Here is a 25,712-nt window from a genome sequence, read left to right on the forward strand (position 1 = left end):
ACAAAAGAAGAAAAAGGACTGTCCTGCTTGACCCTTGGACTGCACCACAGAAGGCTGGCACTCAGAAAGACTGCACCTGCTGCACTCAAAAGGCTCCACACAGAAAGAACTGTGCCTTACTCAAAGCAAAAAGAGTGTACTCCCTGATCAGCAACAGGTACAGCAGAACTGAAAGAAGTCCCCTGCAAAGTCAAAGAGAGGGCTACCCCAAGAGGCAATCCAGAGTCTCTGAACAATTGACTTGTTCTATTGGACCCTTATTTCTCCCAAAAGAACCAGCAAGAACCAGGATTTCAAAATTAATTTGGAAACTATATATAAAGTTTAGCAGGAAAGCCTCAGAAGGAAACTCACTCAGTGCTGAGAATCAAGCCCCCAACTACTCATTGATCAGAATAACCTTGCTGATTCGTCCAGCTGAAAATCTCCAGGTGGAGCTCAACTCGACTTCTAAAGGGAAGCTGTCGACAACCACTTCAAGACCCTCCTCGCCGTTGAAGACAAGGATTTTGCACCCGTCTTTTCACGGGTCACTGAGCTGCAGCAGACTGCTGTCATAGTCTCGATTTCTGGATCCAGCAAGCCCAAGGACCCGTGACGAGTCCATCTATAAGACAAGAGAACCAAGAAAAAGACTAAGGGCCTTATTATGAGTTTGGTGGTCTTGGAACGGGCCACCATGGCAGTGCCCCGTGCCAAGCCCGCCAAACCAATAAAGAAACCACCCGCTGGGCTCTAACTAAAATCCAGGTCGGGTGGTCCTGTGGTGGCTGGCCCACGGTGGAGCCTGGCAAAGGCTCATATGTGAGCCTTATAAGGCGCTGCAGTGGGAACTTCATTGCACATTCCTGTATGGAGTGGTATGGACTGCGAAGTGCATGCCATGCTGGAACTGGGGGTCCATGAAGACAGGGGGCACACCATGTGCCTCCCTGCATGCATACCCTGGTGCAGAAGCAACAGTTCCTCACTGCCACACTTTTCATCTTGGGCTCACTGCAATGAAAACTGTGGCAGTGAGGAAACTTGTAATATGCTTAGGGGTGCTGCAGCAACACTGATAGCATATTGTGGCCTCACACCACAATGTGCCATGGCCGAGGGATCATGGATCCCTGGCTGTAGCAGTGGCGCATTAGCGGTCCAACTGCCATGGTCAGAATATAACAGGCAGACCGCCAGTCAGGCCATCTACAGACCACCACCATGACTACGACAGTCCAGTAGGCTGCCGTAGTCATAATAAGGCCCCAAGTCCAAAGTGCAAACTTTAACCTGGACTTAGCCCGCAGCCTAGCCGACTAGCGCTCCACAGCGGTCGGCCTCTAACACTGACTTTGGTCTAGTTGCGTGACCACTAGTGGTCACGAGTGGTGCTTTAGGCTTTTTGGAGCTAAAAAGTACAATTATTATTTAATCTTTAGAAATTAATATTTCTGGTTCCCTACATTTGATCTATGTGAAAGATAATAAATATTCTCTAGTTTCATAAATTGGTGTTGGATTTCTATTGTGTTGTCTCTTTAAATGATTTACTATTTTGGTGGTATTAAATGCTTTATACATGCTAGGGTTGGGTGAAACTTGCAGAGTTCAGTGGAATTACATAAAACCGCCACAAGATTCTGTGGAGTTCCGTCCACTCCTAGCCTGACACCGGCGATGAAAGGGCCTGAGCCAAGTTGATATGCCAGAGTCAAACACTTTGCCCTGTTTCACAACAAGCTATAAAACTGGGATTTTGTTTTTACCTGAGGCAGGCTTTAAGCATCAGATAATGGTTTCCAGTCGGCTTTCCCTGCTCCTGTCTCTCTCATTACCGCCTCACCTACTCAGGCACTTCTCACTGCAGGCCCACGCATTTTTTTAAAGGATTTGATTGTTAAAAGGACATTTGTGGACGTTGCTTCTGTGCCTCCCAAGTCAAATAAAAATGGCTTGCAAGATGTTCGGGTGGAACTCCGTTCCTGCTGCTTCTCTTCCCCAATTCAATCTTTATTTGTGTAAACTAATTCATAAAATTAGTTTTTTTAAAGGTGATGCTTTGACAGACTGGCTTGAAACACTACTTGTATTGCTTCCATTTTCAATGACAGGATACAGTCAGTGTTTCCCACGGTGTGAATTATTGCTAAAAAAAAAAAAATGGGTTGAGGACTCAAGGCCTGAGATACATTTCATTTTTCGGTGGACGTGATGACACGTTCAACTAGATTCCCATAGCCGGGTGTAAAATGAAGCGCTCTAATGGTATGGGCTATTCATAGTACATCATCAGCGTGATAATGGAGCAGTGACAACGGAGGCCAAAGCTCCACTATTGCTGCCCTTGAGGCGAGGCATTCCGACAACACCAACCAGTGGCCCCTGCTGCTGCCACTGCCAGCCTGGTTGCCAGAAGCTTCATGTTGAGCCTCCAGGATTCTGTTTTTTAAGATTGAGCAGTAGCTGTAAGTATAGTCTCCTCAATGTGCACTAGGTTATTAACGAATGTTCATACAGTAAAAAAACAGTAGATTAACAGTGCCCGCTGGCCGGATGGGCCAGACTACCTCGCAGCCAGGAATTACTCAGAATGTTTAGCAAAGTGAAGCACAAGTAGATTTATTCAAAATTCTGCTCAATGGGGATGAAGTACCAAATACAAAAAACGCTCACAAGTTTGCAGAGAAGGGACTGAAGGACAAGGTCACCTTTCCGCATTTTGTGGCACTGTGGGGGCAAGGCTCAGGATTTCTTTGTCTAATACTTGCAGTTTTTATAAATAAGCACTTCACACAGTGTAGGATGTGCTCAAGAGAAACAATGTTTCAATATGTAACACATTCGGCCACCAAATGCTTGAATAAACAAAGTCAATTGCCCCAATTTTAGTGACATGCAGCTTCAATTATTCAGGGAAAACAAACATCAGTTCACATTATGCCTATTTATTTTAAGAGGTGGGCGGTAAAATCTGCCATACTGTGGTTTGCGAAGTTTTTGCTGAACTTAGTAGGCAAAGCTCCACAAACTCCACCAGCGGAGCAGAGTTTACCTCCCACCCCTAATACATACCTATTTCCTTCGTTAAGCCTAACTGCTCGTTTGCTAACCTACCAAGGGTTGAGCAAGAATTCATTTACTGAGACTTGACTAGACCTATTGGCGATTGTGCTATATTAGTAGCTGAAAGGTGAATACCCCCACCTACTAATAACCCACTTTGCTACACTATCCTTCTTCAGGTCATATCATATATAGCACACATTTAAACAAAATAGAAATATCATTGGAATATACAGCAAGATTACATTTTTTATTTAGTCATTACATAATATTGGTAACAATTGTCTTGATTTTCATGTTTTCACTCTAATACAGGGTTGGACCATTACCCTGGCTAATTAGCATCGCTTTTCCTAATGATCATTCTCAGTATTCAATCCATAAACTCATTGGCTTCACATTCCACAATACTTAGTATTAAAAGCTATGTTATTCCTAAATATCTTATCAATGATGACCAATCCTAAAATATATTTGCATATCAGTTTGACTCCCATCCTCACTTTAAAACCCTCCCAAAGCAACTCAAAATGCAATATAGTTCCACATTCATGTATTAACCTTACATTCTGAAGAGAATAAAGATCTATCACACCTCCTATCATTATAGCTATAAATTTCTATTGTCTCAATTCCTTTGTTTACTTGTAACTTCATATGTGCACTCTCTTAACTTACCAGGTAGCTGCCATTACCAATGTCAGATAAGAGGATGTTGGCAAGTAAGGCAAAGATAGCCACTTTTTCATGAGTAAAATATTCTTGGGTGGGGGGGGGGCTGGCATAACGTATCCTTTTGGCTTTGAGATAACAGGCTTGAATGCATTTGACTATCTAACTGGCCATGGTACCTTTGGAAATGGGATTAGGATTAGTTTATGCAATAAATAGTTGGTCTGATTTGTGGTATGGTTTAGTCCTATCTGTGTAGAACATAAGAGAAATGTTAACATCTAAAGTATGCAAATCCCTTTCACCCACAAAATCAGGCTGTGGGAAAAAGACTAGTAGATCCATAGTTTTACTGAGATGGAAAGGTAATACTACCTTAGGAAGGAATTTAGGGTTGGCCCTGACAACCACCCTAACCTAGCCAAGCACTGCTAATTACTCATATATTACATCACTCATGCCATGCTCTATGATATAATTGATCATTTCACTGCAACATCTGAAATTACATAATTGACAACACTGTGCATGCAAGTTATAGTTGTTTTAGGTCACAAGTTATAGTTACTTGAAATAAGTATAACTGGTAAATATCAATGGTTTTGTTTGTTTAAAACAGTATGATTTAACTGACATTTACACATTTTTCACGTAACTATAACATCCCTTATAACTTTGGTATTTTCATTATATATATATATTCAATGAAAAAAAAAAACGTTACAGGAACGTTATAGTTAGGCTGACATTTCACTCGCACAAAACCAAAGAAATTCAGCAGTTATAGCTAGCTGAGCTAACTATAACTCGCACCCCCTCAATGCACTGCTTATGACCTCACATATTATATTACTCATACCATGTTCAGTGAAATCACTGATGACATCACTGTCGACATCTCAAATGACATCACTGATGACATTATCCAGTGACTGTGAGTGTTTTTAAAACAGTTATGCATGTTAAATACAAGGTGTATTGATGAAATAGTGGGTGTATGAGTGCCTATATAGATCATGCAGTGGGTGCTTGATTGATTGTATAACTTAGTGATTAGGTGTCTCAGTGATTGTATAGGTGAATGACTGGGTTTTGTGAATATCTGTATCAGTCTTTCAGTTGATGTCTAAGTGGCTGTATTGGTTGCTAAGTGCGTACGTGAAAGGCTGAATGGGTGATTGATTGGTTGTCTGAATACCTATATGGGAGTATGAATGTCTATGTGGGTGGGTGAGGGCGTATGTGACTGCATGCATGGATTAGTGAGTGTGTCAGTGGCTTTATGGGTTTGTGAGTGCATCTGTGAGGGGCTGTATAGGTGACTGAGTGTGTGTATGGCTGTGTCAGTGAGTGAATAGATGTGTCAGTGGTAAATGGGTGAGTATCTGCATATGTGGAAGGCAGTATAGGTAAGTGTTAGAGTATATGTGTAACTTTATTTGTGAGTGAGTGATTGTGAGAGTGGCTGTATGGGTGAGTGTTTGCTTATGTCCCTGACAGTATAGATGAGTAAGAGGCTGTGTGATTGACTCTATTGGTAACTGGCTAGATGTATGAGTAGCTCCAAGGGTGAGTGACAGTGGCTGTATGGGTATATGAGTGGATATATCAGTGCCTGTATTAGTGAGTGAGTTGGAGTATGAATGGCTGTATAGGTGACTGAGTGGATGTGTGTGTGTAGACCTATGAACCAGTGAGTGGGTGTATAAGTACTAGTATGGGTGTGACAATGGTTTTGAGAATGGTAGTGTAGAATTTGCAGTGGGTGTATGAAAGGTTATATTGGGGTATAAGTGGATATGTCAGAGATTCTGTGGATGTCATCAGTGATGTCATTTGAGATGTCATCAGTGATGTCACTGACCATGTCATGAGGGTTGTAATACGTAAGGTCATAAGCAATGTATTGCGGAAACGCAAGTTATAGTTAGCTCAGCTAATTATAACTGCTGAATTTCTCTGGCTTTGTATGAGTAAAATGTCAGCCTAACTATAATGTCTCTGAAACCTTTGGATTTTTCAGTGTATTGCTAAGGTTTTTTAAATGCTAATTCCTAACTGTAATGTACCTGTAACCTTTGTTTTTTTCAGTACATTTCTAAGGCTTTTTAAAATTCTATTTTTAAAGTGTAACATCCATTTTTTGAGTGAGCCTCTAAGATTTTTGTATTTTCTTTCTATAATTGGATATTTTATATTATATTTTTATTATATACCATGTATTTTTTGATTTGACATGTGTTTATCAGAACATACATTAATGACTTGTTAAACTTTTAACAATTTTTGGAGTCGACACCAGATTGTCGCATTTACTGTGGAGAATCTGTGAGCAGCAAATGTATTTCACAGACTGAAAAACACACTTGAAGAAACTTTTTTAAATCAGAGCCACCCGAGAGGCCAAAATAGTGTTAGTTTTCTTTTCAAATAACTTTTGGGGGAATTTTTAAAATACGCGATGATTGCGATCATGTTGCAAAATAGCAAAACAAAAGCAGACATTCAATGAACATAACCACATAAAAAAAAATGACTTAAAAACATCATTCTAACTATTACAATACGCACATTACTAACCACATCACTACTTTCAAAACATGTTTGTACACATATATTAGGAGTAACTTAAATCTGTGTTTGAACCGTACTTCCCGTTTTTGTGACTACACCCAGAGTTACAATGACTCCGGTAACAGCGAAGAACGCACCTTTTTTAGGTGGTGCAAAAAACATATATGCACACATTTTACATTTTTTTATTCACTAGTGGTTTATTACTGTACTGTTTTATAGGCATATTTTTGTAGCGAGTTTCCATAAAAAGAACCATTTAAACCAATGTTTCGTTTTTGCAGTGGCGCCGGGCATCACGATGCTATCAGTAGCCACTGTCACTGTGATTACCCGGCAGAAAGACAAAACAAATGCAAATATTCAGTAGCCACCACCACATTCAAAACTTATAACTGCAAAATGAATTATAACCAACAGACTAAACATGCTACTATCTAAACGACTGTATAATAGCATGTACAACTTCTTTAATATCTATATAACACAGTGCATAACTTTTTCAGTGTAATCTATGACTACATGCATCAGTGTATCACTAAGTCTCTCATTCACTGTATAAGTGTTTGAGGGGCTCTGTGAGACGATGCATAGGTCTAGCAACACTTCTGTAACCAAATGCGTGACTGTGTCAGTACATCTATGATTGGGTGCATCAGTATCACAATGGGCCTGTGATTGGTTGAGTAAGTCTCTCACTCAATCTGTGAGTAGGTGCATGAGTGCCTTTGAGCATTTGTAAGTAAGTATATGACTGGCTGACAGGATCTGTGAGTGGATACATGAGTGTCTAAGTGGGTATCCGAATGGGTGAGTAAGTGGGTGCATGAGCATCTGAGTGGATCTGTGAGTGAGTGCATGAGTGTCTCAGTGGGTCTATGATAGGTAGCTTGAGTGTCTGAGTGGTTCTGTCAGTGGGTACGTGGGTCTGTGAGTACGATTGTGCATAGGTACATGAGTGTCTCAATGGGTGTGTGAGTGAGAGCATAAGTATCTGAGTGGGTGAGAGAATGGGTGCATGCATGAGTGTCTGAGTGGGTCTGTGACTGGGAAGGCAAGTGTCTGGGTGGGTCTGTGAGTGGATGCATGAGCCTTGAGTAGGTGAGTGAGTGGATGTGTATATATCTGAGTGAGTTTGTGAGTGGGTGTGTGAGTTTGTGAGTATATGGGTGACTGACTTAGTACATAAGTCTCTGAGACAGTCTGTAATGGAGTGTGGGAGTGACTGTATGGGTATGTGAGTGGGTGTATGAGTATCACAGTGGATCTGTGAGTAGGTGCATGAGTGTCTCAGTGGGTCTGTGAGAATGCATGTGAGTGGGTCTATTAGTGGGTCCGTGAGTCCCTGAGTTGGCCTGTACCACTCTACTAGTTAGTCTGTAAGTGGGTACATAAGTATCTGAATGGGTATGTGAGTGAGTGCATGAGTATCTGAGTGGGTATGTGACTGGATGTACAAGTGTGTGAGTAGATATGTGAATGTGTATATTAGTGTCTGAGTGAGTTTGTGAGTGCGTACATGAGTGTGTGATAGTGAGCAGCAAGGATGTACAGATAAGATGTAGAAGATAACAAACATGATTGACCTATCTTCTTTTTAGCTTCAAATGTGACATTTATAGGAAACTGGTTACCATCCCTCTTAGTGCATTGAGCACAAATCGACCTAGCCAGAATTTATAAGATTCATTGTGCAGTGTATTGTTTTTATTTTTGATGTCATGATCTACATAGATCTATTATAAAATTAGTATAAAATGATTGTGAAAATAACTGTTATCATTATTGTAAATTAGAGTATATATTTGACTGTGTAATGATTAACGGATGCTCTTTTGGTCTAAGAATTAGGGACAGAACACATTAGTCATGCTGATAGTTGTCTGGTCTATCTTGTGTCTTTATATAAGTTTTGTGCTTTAATTTTGAAGTTATTTAGTTGATACTAAAAAAAAATTATTTAATAGTTTTTACAGCCCTGATAAAGTCCTTTTAAGGATGAAACGCATTGGCTGGGCTGATGCATGTATTAATTCTTCTAATTGTGAAAATTAAAGCAACATAACTGAATTCAAGAATTATCAAGACTCCCATCTACATATGTTTCATTAATGCCTCGATTTAAAAGATTATATTATACTTGACATTTGAATTGCTTTAGATATTAGTGTGCTCCTTGATACTATCTTTGCTATTAGAAGAGAAATTAGTTATCTCTGAAATTTCACCGCCCAGTAGTGGGATCAAGTCAAATGTGAACACCTTTGAGATATCTCTGATTTTGAGGACTTATTTACTGGTGCAGCCCATATAGCCCACACTACTGTTCAGTTACCTTCTATATATATATATATATACACACATATATATATATATATATATATATATATATATTATATATATGTATGTATATGTATATATATATATATATATATATATATAGAGACAAAGTCCTGAACTCCCCAGTAAGACAAAGGGAGCTGAAAACAGGTAAGGACCTCTTCACCACGCACAATGCTGACGTCCAAAAGTAAAGACAGCAAACGATTCCAAATTTTTCAATTCTGACGTTTTATTTCATTGTCAGACAAGTGTCCGCCTCAGACGCGTTTCGATCGCCTCCGCGATCTTGATCACCTGACGTGCTGGTGCCGGACCATCCAATTTAAAATAAGATTCACCCAATCACGATGCTCAGTGTTAATAAACATAACTGAAATACTGCAACTTAGAGTGTGTTTACTTAAAGAGATGCCGAAAATCAGTCAGAAACAAAAGTAACCGGGTTAATGGAACAAGTTGATACATAAAATGCAACAAAACAATTCATAGCAAATGAAATACACGGCTATATATATATTTGAAAAATATTTTCACTAATGCTCATGATGACTTTGCGATAATCCTGATCTTCCCACGATGGTAGACAAGGGGCTGCACTGGTGGTCACGGCATTGTTGCGAATTTCACCCGTGATTAAACCAATACATTTTGGACACAGAACTTGTGTCACTAACACCCCCATTTCTCAAATATGGGGTCAGAGTACCTCTACTAAGACCACTTATGTTAGCTTTTTCAGAAATGTTTATCCCCGGGAACTGTTCCCGATCAATAAAACGGTGGCCGCAACTTTCTGTTTAGGTTCCATCCGGCCAATCAGAGCATTACCGTTGGCACGTGCATTCGCGATTACTCTCGAAACAGTCGCGAAATATCCACGACCAGAGATATCACTATAATATTTGGCTGAAATTTCATAAGAAAACAACTGAACGGATTTACACCAAATAGACAAAAAGGCACTTCCTTGAACCAACATCTACCTCCATGACAAATTTGGTGTAAGTCCATTCAGCGGTTCGGGCTGTAGGTGTGGCTAAAGATTGCTAAGGGAATTCACATTACAAACTCACCCTTATTTTGTACCCGAAATTCTCAGTCCCCACTGCATGGATCACCCCAAAATTTTACATGACAACCCAAACCTACCTTGATACGTTTTGGGGAAAATGTCATTAAGATTGGTCAAACAAGGTCAAAGTTATAGGCAAGTCAAAACATGCTTCTCCTATGGAAACTAGGTCCTAACTATGACTACCTACCAGCGACCGCCAGTAGAAAATATATATGTATATATATATTCACTGAAAAAACCATAGGTTTCACACATGTTATAGTTAGCGGAAATTTTACTGATAAAAAACCAATGAAATTCCCCCGTTATAGTTAGTGCAGGCAACTATAACTCACGCGACCGCAATCCTCTGCTGATGCTAATACTGTATTTAGACACTTATTTGCCCATGTCTTCTTCCATACATTTTTAGCTATACATATATTACAAATATTTTTTTTTCATAAAGACACATATGTCATCAGCAGAAGATTGCGGTAGCGTCAGTTATAGTTGCCTGCACTAACTATAACGGGGGAATTTCATTGGTTTTTTATCAGTAAAATTTCCGCTAACTATAACATGTGTGAAACCTATGGTTTTTTCAGTGAATTTGCAAGGTTTTTTAAATGCTAATTCCTAACTATAACGTGTGTGAAACCTATGGTTTTTTCAGTGAATTTGTACGGTTTTTTAAATGCTAAGTTACTTTACACCATTCCTGGCGTGCGCGCCCACTTAACGCAGTTCGTTCCGTGCGCGCACGGTGCGCTTCGCGCACCGTGCGCGCACAGTGAGCATGAGGTGCGCTTCGCGCACCGCGCGCCCACTTTACGCAGTTAGTGCCGTGCACGCACGGTGAGCACGCGGTGCGCTACGCGCACCGCGTGCCCACGTTACGCTAGATGGGCCATGTACGCACGATGCGCTTCGCGCACCGTGCGCACATTGAGGACATATGATGCACTTCGTTTTGAAAGGTAATATTTTAATTTTTCGTATATGTTATAAGCCATGCACAAATGGTGCCCTTCGGGCACCATTTGCACACGGGGTGGAGAGAGTGTGGATAATTTTTTTTTTTATTATTTTTTTTTAAATATTTTAGTTTAACTCATCTTTAACAAGCCATGCACACGGGGTGGGGAGAGTGTGGATAATTTTTTTTTTTATAATTTTTTACCGTACGCGTACGGTAAGCGTAATCGGCGAAATTAGCGAAAAAATAAAAATTCCGTTTTTGGCCTTGGGGGATCTTTGGGGACTCCCTCAACATTGCTATGTGTGTGGGAGCTGTCCAAACAGCCCCTTTACATGTTTTTGTGCTTTATATTTTAAACATCACTCTCAGTGCGAGAGAGAAAATGGCGGCCGCCGCTTCCTGGTTTCGGCCGATTCGAATGTTTACTAAGATCTAAGAGCCAATCAGAATCGCGCTCGCGCACGTCACCGTACGCGTACGGTAAGCGTACCGTAAGCGCACCGTAAGCTGGCTCAGATATATATATTGATTTAAAGGCTATTTTCTCAGAATCTACTGAACAGATTTACACCAAACCTACAAAAGGCACTTCCTTGACCTGAGGACTACCTCTCTGCCAAATTTCTAGTAATTCTGTTCAGCCGTTCGGGCTGTAGCCCTGTCTAAAGGTCCTATGGAAAAATGCATGGGAAAAACGCGTTTTGGGACCCCCCTTTTATCTCAGCCCCCGCTTGACGAATCCCTTTCAGGGAAGGAGCGGAGCGGAGCGCCCCACCTATTTTGAAAAATTCGTGAGGATTCGTCGACCGGCGCCAAAGTTATTCAAAATAGAATGTTGCGGATTTCCTATGGAAACGTGGTCCTAACTATAACTACCTACTGGCGACCGCCAGTAGGTAATATATATATACATATTTATCAAAAAACCAAAAAACCAAAGGTTACAGTGACGTTATAGTTAGGCTCATATTTCACTCAGAAAAAACTATAGAAATTCAGCAGTTAGAGTTAACTGAGTTAACTTTAATCTTACGCCCCCACAATGCACTACTTATGACCTCTAATATTACATCAATCATGACATGGTCAGTGACATCATAGATGTCATCATTGATGACTCTCAAATGACATCACTGATGACATCGCTGATTACCTCATCAAGTGAGTGTATGTGTTTTCTAAGAGTTTATGATTGATAAACATATATAATAACCTACTGTAAAATGTTAGTTAATCTACTAGGTGCATTACCACTGCATTATAGTACTTCTAACATATATTATGTGAGTGGACCTGTGACTGTATGTATCCTTGTGTGTATGGGTGTATGAGTGGCTGTATGGATACATAAGTGATTGTGTGAGTAGCTGTGTGGGTGAGTGAGATGCTGTGTGAGTGGGTGTGTCAGTAGCTGTATTTGTGAATCAGTGGTGGTGTGAGTGACTTTTTGGGTGGGTAAGTGAGTGTAGTGAATGTATGGGTGAATAAGTGAATGTCTAAATGGCTATATGTGTGAGTGACTGGGTGTGTAAGTGGATGTAGGGGTGAGTGAGTGGCTGTTTGATTGGGTACTTGGTTTATTGAGTTAATGTGTGAGTAGCTGTATTGGAGAGTGTCTGTGTGAATGGCTGTATGGTATGTGAGCAGATGTGTAAGTGCTTGTATGGGTGTGTAAATGGGTATGTAAGTGGTTGTTTGGGTGTGTGAGTGGCGTGTGAGTGAGTGGCTGTGTTGAGAGGCTGTATGGGTGAATGAGTGTGTGTGTTAGTGACTGTGTAGGTAAATAAGTGGCTATGTGAGAAGCTGTATGGGTAATGAGGTGACTATAACTCACTGTGTGGGTGAGTGACTGGTTGTATGAGTGGCCGTATGGGGGAGTGGTTTTATGAGTGGCTGTAGGAGTGAGTGAGTGGGTATATGAGTGGCGCTATGGATGAGTGAGTTGGTATGTGAGTACTGGTATGTGCCTATGAATGGTTATGTGAGTGGTTGTGCGAGTAGGTGTACAAGAGGTTGTATGGGGTCGTGAGTGGGTATGTGAGAGGTTCTGTTGATGATGTCATCAGTGATGTCATTTGAGATGATATCAGTGATGTCACTTACCATGTCATCATTGTTGTTATATGTGAGGTCATAAGCATTACATTGTGGGGGCCTAAGTTATAGTTAGCTCAGGTAACTATAACTGCTGGATTTCAATGTTTTTGTAAAAGTGAAATCTGAGCCTAACTATCACATTCCTGTAACCTTTGGTTGTTTAAGTAAATTTCTATGTTTTCTAACTAGTAGTCATGTTTGCAGAGTGGTGGAGAAAGGGGGTGGGGCCTTTGACCAGCTCTCATGAATCCAGCTGTTTGGGACTTTCTAGAGGTAACAGGAGGGGGTCTTGGACTCCAAAGACCCTCAGCATCCAAGGGGACTTCATCTCCTAACCACTAGTGTACTAGGAAGAGTGATTGCAGAGTGATGGAGAAAGAGGCGGGCCTCTGAACAGCTCACAGCAATCCAGCTGTGTGGAACTTACTGGAGTTTACAGGAGGGGTTCTTGCCCCCCAAGGACCCTCAGCATGCAAGGGGATTTCATCACCCAACCAGCAGTGTATCAGAAGGTGAGTTTGCTGAGTGGTGGAGAAAGGAGGTGTGGCTTCCAAGGACATCTTAGCGATCCCACTGTGTGGGACTTACTGGAGGTATCTTTAGGGCTTGTTGGCCCGCAAGGACCCTCAACAGCCAAGTGGACTTCACCCCCCAACTAGTAGTGCAGCAGGAGGAGCAATTACAGAGTGGTGGAGAAAGGGTCGGGCCTCCGATGACCTCTCAGCAATACGGCTATGTGGGACCTACTGGAGGTAATAGGAGGAACGTTTGGCCCTCATGAGCCAAGAGGACTTCATCCCCTAACTAGTAGTGTGCCAGGAGACATGTTTGCAGAGTGGTGGTGAAAGGGTGCGGGGCCTCCGTGACTTGCCGGTCCGGGTTTTAAAAACTTGTTTGATTTATTGGGTAGCTGGGCCACCTGGTCTCCCCTTTCTTGGGCCGATTTCAGCTCTGGGGACCCATCCCTCAGGCCAGGCCTTTTTGGAATGGGGAGGGGCCCCACGCGTTAACCTTTGTTTTTTCATTGATTTTCTAAGGTTTTTTCTATTCTATTTTCTAAATATAATGTTCTTGCAACCTTTGTTTTTTTCAGTGAATTTCTAAGGTTTTTAAAATTCTATTTCATACCTGTGACCTCTGAAAATGACTGTAAGAGTGCCTCAGTGGGTGTGAGCTGGTCTCAATTAGGGGTAGGTGGAACTCACAGAGTTGTACCCTGCGAAATGCCACAGAGTTGAACAAAACTCTGTGAAATTCTGTGGAGTTCCGCTCACCCATAGTCCAGACCTGCTATTTATTTAGGTGAAAGCTCAGGTGTGTGTGTAGGAAACACAAAAGTCATTTTACAGAGTTTCATTAGCAGACACTGCCCAGAGCTTTCAAGTGGAAGTTTCAGCAAATACCAGCAGCGTGCCTGCAAGTGTTTTGTGTATTATGTAAATGTACATATACAAATGCATCTGTAAATGTAGACATGCAAGTTTAGACATGTCAAACCTGTACATGACATTACAACCACATGCATGGCCATACAATATTTCTGTGCAGAAATACCGCCTGAACATCGTATGTGTATACCATGCCTACCTTGATGATTGTGGATGTCATGCAGATGGATATTTTCATAGATCCTAAGAGGCGGTCCAGAGGATCACTGTGCGGGGCACAAATTTACAGCACTGCAGAGAGTACGGCAGAGCCGGAGGCCCACAAATATCCCACAAGCCGCCAACCGGAGGCAGGGCAAGTAGTACAGGAAAACACTCCAGGAAGCAATTATTAAAAGGTATATTCTTCCCAATAAACACATTTACGGCTGCCACAAGACTCACCACAACAGCTGGCCTCATCCACTTTAAACACTTTTTTTGTTTTGTGGGATATCAAGAGAAGCGGAAACACCATTCCCTAGTGTTAGAGAACACCTTCAAGAGCGGTGGTGTAGGGGGGGACAGGCAGTAGCGTAGCTTGGATGCCATGGGCCCTGGTCAAATCAAGAAAAAAGGCCCCTTTCAAGTCTGCTCACTATTGTGTGCACCAGAACACTCACAGCATTCCTCCGAATCACATAACAGTTCTCAGCATTCCGGCACACTGCAAAAAGCTGTAAAAAAGAACTAGATTGCTGACTTCACTTTTGTAAGTACCAGTAGGTTAATAAAAATGACATGCTTTCATGAACAAGGTTAAATTTGTGACAGTAAACTCCGCTATGCGGTGCTTACGGAGTTTTTGACAAACTCCGCGCTCCGAACAGAGAGCGCAAAACTCTGCAGGTTCACCAGAGATTACCGTCCACCCCTAGTCTTAATGGGTGTGTGACTGTGTGTCTGAATGGGTCTGGGACTACATTCATAAGTATCTCACTGGCTGTGTGAGTGGGTGCATCACTGTCTGAGTGAGTCTCTCACTATTTGGGTAGATTTCTAAGTGGGTGCATGAGTGTCTAAGTGGGTCAGTGACTAGGTACATGTGTTTTTGAGTGAATTTGACACTTGAGAAAGACCTATAACATGCCAAGTGAAGCTTACAGTGAAACAGCACAGACAGGGTCTGCACTAGTAGCCATCACCCATGTTTGAAGGACTGTTTCTGTACATGATTAAGAGGGCATATCTCAGAGTGTAGGATTACACCTCTATCAGTGCACACAGCACCATGCACAGCATAAGAGGGTGCTGCTTCTTTCTGCGCTCAAGTAGATGTTCTACTTAAGTGAAAGCTTCCTCAATGTGAATGGAAGGTTTTTCAATGCGAGCAATAGCGGCCATTTGCGACGCCCCATGTTGGCAAATCTCGCTGGGAGGTGGTCTGGAGTCAGATTTTCCTCACTTGCCAACTTAACGTTGGCAAGTCCAAGGGAGGAAAAAACTCTGCTCTGGACTCCACAAGCAGAGTGGAACTCCATGCTCAGGCCTATATGTATGTCTATGGTTTTCGGGATGACATACACTATGTAGTACTTGGCATAGAGGACTGTAAGTGCATAATAACTTATTCAACTCAAAATGACATCTCTCAATCTCTGAAGCACAAAACCTCATCCTTTATTGCATACCTACAGCATATTTTAGAAGTGTGTTATCTGCACTAAAATGTAGTTTTCACACTTGTTAAAGACATGCAACATGCCAAATGAAGCTTAGAGTAAGAATACACAGATAGGGTATGCACTAGTAGCCATCACTCAAGATTCACAAATTATTTCTTTGCATGTTTAAGAAGGTTATGTCAGTACTTTCCCACACATTTAAGGGAGTGTAGCAGTGCACCTGTATGAGTGCCATAAAATGTTTAAGTAAATGTTCAGATATGTGATTGTGTAGTTCAGTAGCTTTATGGCTGTCTAAATGTGTATGTAAGTGGCTGCACAATTACTTCAGTGCCTCTGTAAGGGAATACAGAGCTATGAACGTGTGACTGCAACTACCTTTGAGTCTCCTACAGGTGACTGACTGTATATGTGCTTCTGTGCTTTCTGATTAGGTTGCGGAGAGGGTATATGCTTTTGTGAACATGTTTATCAGTTGCTTTAGGGGTGCATACTCTATGTAGTACTTCACATAGGAGCCTACAAGTGCTCAAGTAACTTATTCAACTCAAAAGGACATCTGTCAATCTCTTAAGCACAAAACAGCATACGTACAGTATATCTTAGAAATGTGTGATGTGCTCTAAAACGTGGTTATCTGGGAGAGTGTAAAAGTACACCTATATCAGTGCCATGAGATGTTAAAGTAAATGCACTGATATGTAACTGCCTGCTATGATACCTATATGGCTGTCTAAATGTGTATGTAAGTGGCTGCAGAAATACTTCAGTGCCTGTGTTAGGCAATACAGAGCTATCTAGATGTGACTGCAACTACCTTTGAGTCTGCTGTAAATATAAATAGTTTCTGGTGAGTGACTGAATCTATGCATACTTATTTAGCTCTTTCAATACCTGAAAGAGAGGCTGTATGTTTTTCTGAACATGTATGTCCATTGCTTTAAGGATGGCATACTCTATGTAGTACTTGGCATAGGGGCATGCAAGTGCAAAATAACTTAGTGTACTGAAAAGAAAATTTATCAACTTTTAAGCACACCGCAGCATGCTTTATAGCACACCTACAAAATCTCTCTGAAATTTGGATTTAAGACTTAACAAACAGCTTTTACATGGTAAATCAAGCTCCAAGTGAAAATGCACACACAGGACCTGTACTACCAAGCATCATCCATTTTCTAAAGAGTATTTCTCTACATGAATGAGAATGTTGTGTCAGTAATTATCAGCATATCTGAGAAATTGTAAGAGTACACCTCTAGCAGTGCCGGGAGATGTTTAAGTAAATGTGCCAGTATGTGACTGTCTATTTTAGTATCCCTTTGACTCTCTAAATATCTATGTAAGTGGCTATTAAAAAACACCTCAGCGCCTGTGTTATGGAAAAGACAGCAATATAGATGTGACTAAAAACTATGTTTGAACTTGTTGCATGCATAAGTAGTTTCTGGGTAAGTGACTGAATGTATATATGCTTCTGTAGCTGTCTGACAAAACAGTAGAACAGAACTACAACACCCAGAATTCAAAGAAAAACATTCCTGGAGAACAGCCAATCATGTATACACATGTAAATATTTCCACATCTTCTAATGCCTTGCTAACTAAAAATGTAACTCTTAATCTACAGTTTCTTTACTACCAATTACATGATGTAGTAAGCAGCAAATGCATAGCCTACTAATTCAAAGTCACAGATTGTGAACCAACTTCTCACACACCTTGTCTACAAATCAGACAAACTGTCACATTCTCAAACACTAATAAAGCATCTTACTAATCTGTTACTAAACATCCAAAGCTATTCACAAAGCGACTCATATATTACCTCATATAGTTATATCATTCTCACATGCACATTTACCTTTTGGATAATTGTTTTAATCCAAATTAAATGTAATTCACATACCTGAAAATTGAGTTTGCTGATCAAATATTATTTTTTAGCCTTATCAAATAGATACAGTACTGCCAGGAAATGTAAAAATTAAGAATTAGAACGGCACATCACCCTCACACAAAGGAACCATTAATGGCATTTTAACTTTGCATCCCCTGATAGTGCGGAAGACAGCAAATAAAAACATATCTTTCATATTTTTTATTTTGTCACTCCATTCCTGAATGATTAGCATGTGTTAACCTTTTCATGCACTTTAATAAAGAGGCCCAATATGTGTTGTTGTTTTACACACTTCTGACAATGGGGATACTTGGGCTACATCTGGGTGATATTTGTGCTACATTTGCGCTCTTTTCTCTCTGGTGACCATCTTGGGAGACATTTTATCAAGCTTCCTAATCTCCTAATTTATTGCAGTATCCTCAGTACAAAATACTTTCAGTTTTCCACTTTGATTCCATCAAGATGGCAGTCATATGTGCACTCTTTTGGCATAAATTCTGAATGTTAGCACTCTAGTTGCTCATCAGGACACTGTAGTAAACTGCTGATCACCAGGGAGTTAACTGGCAGTCTGTTGCTGTTGTTGAAAGTGCATATTTCAGACTACATGTCAGAATGTTTTAATGAAACAGAAGAGTAAAATATTTAAGAACTCACTTAAAACGTGTCCTAATCTTGTTTTCTACAGCACTAACCATAATTTCTATGACAAAATGAAACTCCTAATTTTATTCCTTTCTAAATTAAACATTTGATTCAATCAAGATGGCCCAGGACTTCTTTGCTAATTAATGCGGGGAAGGTCCGTACGGCCTCCCCCGCTGCCCCTGAGACCGTCACCTCCCCGGGCCTTCCTAAATTTTAGTAAGATCGAGGGAAACAACCACCGTTGGCCTTTTTTTTAAAGAATGTGGGGACCGTATGGACACCCCTGCAGCCCCAGGGGCTGCCATCACGGTGGGGCTTTAATTTTTTTTTTTAAAGCAGGGAAGCCATGCAGAGCCCCGCATAGCCTCAGGGACCACCACCTCAATGGGGCAAATGACAAAAAAGGACAGGGCAAAAATTGGCCTGGGAGGGCAGCCTCCCTTTTACTTTTACAAAAAAATGTAAAAGAAAAGGCCGGACTCTGGGGGATCGGGTCCCTGGGGCTGAAATCGGCCCAGGGAGGGGGGCCATGTCACCCCTCTCCCCCATAGAAATAAGGCCTAGCCTCTGGTGATGGACAGACCGGAGTCTTTCTGACACCGCTCTGGAAATGGAACCAAATGACCTCCTGTTATCGGTTCCAGCCCAGCTATTAGGTTTGGTTGCAATCCTATACTTTGCTATAAGAGCATGCATTCTGAATGGAATGCATGCTCTCATAGCAAAGAGCAGAGGTGCAGTTCATACCTGCACCCCATGGCAGGCACCTCAAGGTCAACAGGGGATACCATAGGTGCCCCTAGGATGCTATACGGCAGCCTTGCACCCATGAAGGGCCTGCTGAGGGCCACTAAATACAGTTTCCCAATGCATTTCTGTGTCAGAAAGGCCGGCACAGAAAGGCAGTGGGAAATAGCCATCGTAATCCCTCAGCCGGAAAGAGCAGGCCGTGAAATTACTGCCGAATGGCAGACGCTGTCCTAGCTGTCGTCAGCCATTTGCAACTCCTATTTCTAATAATTTCTGACCGACCACATCAAAATGGGTCAGTCAGTAATTATTACAAACAGGAGATTACGATGCGGTAAGGATGACTCCGACCGAGGGTTGGAGCCATTCCTTACTGCATCGTAATCTGGCCCTAAGTAAGAGACTCATGTGCCTACTCATATACCTACTCAACGACTTATATACCCAGTGAGAGACTCACTCAGAGACTCATGTGTGCACATAAATACCCACTCAGAGACTCATGCACCCACTCGTATATCCATTCAGACACTCACATACTCACTCAGAGACTTATGCATCCAGTCACAGACACATTCAGAGACTATTACAGCTACTCACAGACCCGCTGAAACACTCATGCACCCATTGACACACCCACTTACAGACATAGGCACCCACTGACAGACCTAGTCAAAGACTCATATATCCACCTACAGACCCACTCAGACACTTAAGCATGCAGTCATAGATCCAGTCACACACTCTTAACTTACTAACATACCAATTCAGACACGTATACACCCATTCACATACCCACTCAGACACTCATACCCCCACTCACAAACCCTCTCCAACACTCTTGCACCCACTCGGTGACTCACTCAAAGACTCATGAGGCTACTCATATATCCACTCATAGACTTATTTACCCACTCACAGACCCACTTGGAGACTTAGTGACCAGTGACCAGTGAATTATTAAGACACACGGTTATAGAGAAATTGAGAGACTGATAAATGTTCTTATAGAGTTAATTAGCTAGTGAGTTATCCAGTGTGATGGTTAGAATGAATTCGATAGTTATCATTTTTGAAGGTAGTTGTGGCGGCTATTGAATTCCTGCTTTTGCTTTCCATTTTCGCGCCGTATCTGAGATCGTAGCGGCTACCGTCATCGCAACTCCCGACGTCACCGTGAGAATGGCAAATAACTTTTACAGATTTTTTTATCAAAACTCACTAGAAAAATATGAGTTTGAACTGTACAGCAGTAAACTCCTTGTGTCAAAAATACTATAATATGTGTGCATATATGTGTTTTTCAGCATGTAAAAAAGGCTAGATCGTTGTGGTTACCAATATCATTGTGACTCCTAACATCACTGCGAGAATGGAAAATAGGTTTTAGAGATGGTTTTTATAGAAACTCACTAGAAAAACATGACTTTGGACAATAAACCCCTAGTATGTAAAATACTGTAACATGTGTGCACATATGTGTTTTACACTTCATGAAAAAGGCGCAACTGTCACGGTTATTTAGAAAATAGGTTTCAAAGATGGTTTTTAGAGAAACGTAGTACAAAAACGTGAGTTTAAATATGTTTTTTTAAAGAAACGTGTATATTGTAATATGTGCAGTGCAATGTTTAGAATGGATTTTTATAAAATAACATTTTTGCATGTGTTGGTGGCCGTTGAATGTCTACTTTTGTTTTGCAATTTTGTGGCTTATTCGAGACCATTGTGGTGTCATCACAAAGATTTCCAAAAACTAAAAAAAGGATGTTTATAACAAAATTACAATATTTCAGGTACTAGATTCGCTCTGACAAGAGCCTTTGTGTTGGTTGTGTGAATATGACAGCTACACATAAAACCGGATACAGAGTTTCAGGTTACCTAGAAATACCCTGTTGCCTTCATCTGTAAAGTGCACTCCATTATTTCTGTAAATTCCATGCATGTAAAAATGCAGGTTATTGTGAAAGATTCAGCCCACGTTATGGTCTCTGAGGAATGCATAAATAGTTTTATTAACATGTTTCCTGGCTTTGTTAATTTGTGGACAGAATTGATTAGACCTCTTCCATTTTTGCCTCTGGCATATTTTAGAATACACCAAAACAGTGTGAAGGAAAAGCATCATCAATTCAGTAAAGGTATCCTTCATTAGGATTACCCCAGTTAATGTGTCTAGCTCATTGCCACCACAGTGCACAATCATGAGGTCAGGGGCTGGTAAATTCACAATGCTTTTAACCAAAGGCAGCAACTGATGACACTTTAATCCTCTCTGCTCAAACCAAGTAATCTCCACTTTGGAAAACCCAAGTCCCTTTAAATATCTCTCTTTTTTGGAGCCTCTATAGCCCAATAGACATAGCTGTGACCAACAATCCATACTCTAAGCCTTTTTAAAGTGAAGGAGCAATAGCAGTCAGGAGAAGGCTGGAGCTGAATGGGGCAGATTTACAAATGCAAAGACATATATTTGGTTGGATGCTGTCAGCATGTAGGTGAATAATATTGGGTAGTGTGTTGAATGCACTAGCAAGAAGTCCTATTATTGGCTGTTGTTTAAAATAAAATGTATTACAGGCATGGATATGCTTTGAATCTGTGGAGTAAACCACAACTGTTTCACCTCATTTGTAAGTAGCATGGTCCTTCTAGAATGTGCTATGAACTTGTGACCTACTGGTTCCATTGGGTTACACTGAGCTAAGACTGTATTTGGGGGAAAGGTGTTAAAGAGACAGAGCATTTTTTTAAACGTAGAGGGGTTACAACAGAATTAATTAGACACTTTAATTTACAAGTGAGGTCTAAGTAATAAACTATTGTGTAGTATTTACATTTTAAAAAACTGAAGCTAAATATAGGTTTGGCCTCCTGTGTTCTTTTCTCGCAATTTCTCCGCGATCATTGCAAAGACATCGTGAACATACATAGACAGGAATCTCTTTTTCAAAGGAATCTCTTTTTCAAAGAGAGGGAAAGTGTTAACAGATACTAACCATTCACAAGAGGACATAGAGTAGTCGAAAATGAAAGACATGATTTAGTTAGCTGCCTTTCACACTATCATACAGTGCAAAGGTTAAGAGGTTGCCATTTTATGGTTGCTTTGTATTAGAGTGGTGCACCATTCTTGCTCTTAGTTTTTACAAAAATATCCAAAAAGAGCTAAAACAACAATAAAATATATGAACTCAATTCACTGGTATGTACATAACATTTTAATATTTTAAAAACAATTACATTAAAAATGAAGATGCATATAAAACCTTTATAAAAAAAGAGTATCACAATAATATGAAAAAAGATATGATATGAACTGTTGCTTGTGGTGTGTATGGTTTTACATATTTTAAGATAGGTGACATATATAGTGCGTGTTACTTGTAGAGTATATCTTTAAGATGTTAGCAGAAATATTTTGGGAAGTAAAAGGAAAATTAATTTGTGCCCCTTTATTCTATTGTTCACTATATAGAAAAACAACAGTGCAGTACTGTTGGAAGTTACAATGCGCAATATCTTTGAAACTGACAATGTTTTAAATGTCTAAGCACCATGTGCAGAATGGACAGATCTATGTTATTTGCATTTGGGGAGTTGTAGTACTTTTAGTCATATTATCAAGCAGGAGTAGTGTAGTCACAAATACAAGATAAGAAAATGTGCTGTACTTGTATATAAATTCTGAAGTACTAATATTTGTTAAGTATGTATTAAGAAGTGTTTGTCAATGTGGTTTGTAACTTATATGACCGGTTTGCATATGCTTAGATGGTGAGATATGTTTTTTGTGGTTGCAGATAGCTATATGTACGATGAGACTCTTAAGTTTACTTAAACATGCAGAGAATCATATATTTTTAGAAAGAGTGCCTGAAGGTGTATATCTATTATGAAATCGAACATATGCTTACATAACGATCTATGTTCTTTAAGGCTGTTGAAAATCTCATATATATGGTGAGGGTGGTGCATTTCTTTGAACATACTCTGTTTAAAATTGAGGAGGGTTAGTAGTGAAGAGTGTCTTCAGAGAGTTCTTGTGCTAGTTTCACTTGACCTGCCACTTGACAAAACACGCAAATTATATTTGAGAAATAATGTAGGTTTTGTGCTTTGAAAAAGTGACAATTGTTTTTTTCAGTTTTAGAAACTTACTGATGCATGTGGACACTGAGTAACAGAGCAATGTACTCTCCTACAGAGGCATGTATCCAATTATATATGAAATGTGATATCTAGACTTCATTCACACATAGCTCAGTAAAAAAGTATACATACGCTAAAACAGATAGTTTGATACTGACAGAAGGACTTAAACAATCAACCAAACATGTAGTTACAAATGTTATTTATCTAACAGCAATCGAGACAGTATAGTCAAACAAGATTTTTAAAATATCAAAATGTTTTTGCTTATAACTAACTGTGGGTCAACTCTTTGCTATGTTAGAAAACCTTAGGAAATGACTTTAAAAAGCAAATGTTACAGGGACGTTATTCTTAAGAAATTAGATTGAAAAAACATAGTAATTTCCTGAAAAAAAACAAAGGTTACAGGGACGCTATAGTTAAGAAATAGAATTTTAAAAAAACGTAGAAATTCACAGAGAAAAACAAAGGTTATAGGGAAATTATAAATAGGAAATAGCATTAACAAACCTTAGAAATTCACTGAACGACCAGAGGTTATAGGGACAGACTAAAGAACCGCCATTTTGGAGTAGTGTAGAATGTCGGCAAACTGCCGGCATAGCTCGAGATATAGATTGATGTATCAAAAGAAAGGGTGACAGACCCTATAAAACGCTGTGAATAAAGAGAGTTCACTGCTGAAGCTTAAGAGTGAGTAAAATTTATAAATGAAGATGGATGGAGGAGGGGTTAAAGAGTGGATTAAAAATGGTGTGTGTACAGTGGTATGCCTGTAATCAACAAGTTCATTTAAAAAGCACTATATTGCAGTATCAATTACTAGCAGAAAACGATAGAAAAAACGGTGGAAATTGAAAATGGTGCAGAGCGTCTGATGCCACACTATGCATGCAATGGGTGCAACCTACTTGCATGGTAACAGGGCAGTAACTGCAGATGCAGGGAAAGCAAAGAATAGAGACCTTGCACAAGGTTCAAATGATCACGATCCTACCACAAGTAAGTCCCTATGCATTGGAGTTGGTATTGGCATCCTCTGCATATATTGAAGAATATTTTATCACAACTTGTTTCATAACATTGAAACCTTCAATAAAATCACAATGACCAATCACGATCTGTCCCACACCGTCCTTGTAAAGGAATAATGGGTAATTGCCATGAAGATTTTACCCGCTCATCGACAAATGTTGCAAAATACTGTCACATGCAAACATCAAGTACTGGAGCTGGCCAATGGTCCAGAAGTAGATTTATTGAATAATAACATGAAGCCTCAGTGGACCATAAGATCACCTCCAAGGTTTCCAGCAACTGATAATCACAGTTGCATTCTCTTTTATACCCCCTCCACATGCTAACTCACACATGAGTTAGAACTGAAGAACAATACATTCAAAAGTAAACATCCCACACAAAGCAGAGGGGACTTTCAAGTAGAGTTGTGTATCGTCAGCATATTGGTGAATCAAGCTGCTTCAAGTAAAGGTTGAAGATGACAGGAGACAGTATGGAACTCTGGGGACACCACATGTGACAGCGATCATTTGTGAGCTGAAGGTGTCCATGTGAAAGACATTGACGATGAATCCCACTCAATTCATCATGTCTTGAATCGTGGCAACCAATGCAAACATACCTAGTGATCATGCAAAACATGCTCTAGAAAGTAAGGAGGCTTCTAACCACAGAACGATACCTGTGTGATGATCATCTGATGTCATAAGATGCAAGTGTACTCGTAGTCAGGCTGCTGAAATAGAAATGGCCATTTTGCAAACTGATATAGAGATACCTAATCCCACCGAACTGAGAAAATGGTGTTTGAAATTATTTTTTGATAATTGTAACAGAATAATTTATTTTTTGCATTTACATTTGTAAATGTGGTTAAGGAAACAAAAAAAGGATCATTTGTCCCATTTGTTTGTCTTAACATTTTCTGTGAATAAGCATGAAAATGTAATGTACTTATCTGCATTTTGAGTTTAACTATTCTAAGAATTCTGTAGCAATTGTTTAACAAATTATATGTGTGTATTTCACACAGCCTATAACCTGGAGAAAATGTACCAAACAAAAAACAATTGTTTGCTGAAACTATTGGGGAGTGTTAAGAAATGAAATTTAAGTCAATTAAGCAGCATTGCATTCTAAAAATTCCACACAAAAAACAAAAGTGAGCTTTGTGAAATTCCTTCTTTTGTGGAAACACCCCACTGATAACTTCCTGAGGCTAAAAGGTGAAGGCAGCAAAGCATTTGGATGTGTGTGGGTATGGAAACACTCCTGTTTGTGTCCCTAAACAACACAGAGTTTAATTCAAAACTTAAATTAACAAATAATTGCTGCTCAGGTTGTACTTCTCATAAACCTCCTTCTCAGGTGCTGAAATAAAGTCACCTGACTAAATTTGCTCCAGTCT

The sequence above is a fragment of the Triturus cristatus genome, chromosome 2_1, assembly GCF_964204655.1.
Source record: "Triturus cristatus chromosome 2_1, aTriCri1.1, whole genome shotgun sequence".
In the NCBI taxonomy this organism is placed as follows: Eukaryota; Metazoa; Chordata; class Amphibia; order Caudata; family Salamandridae; genus Triturus; species Triturus cristatus.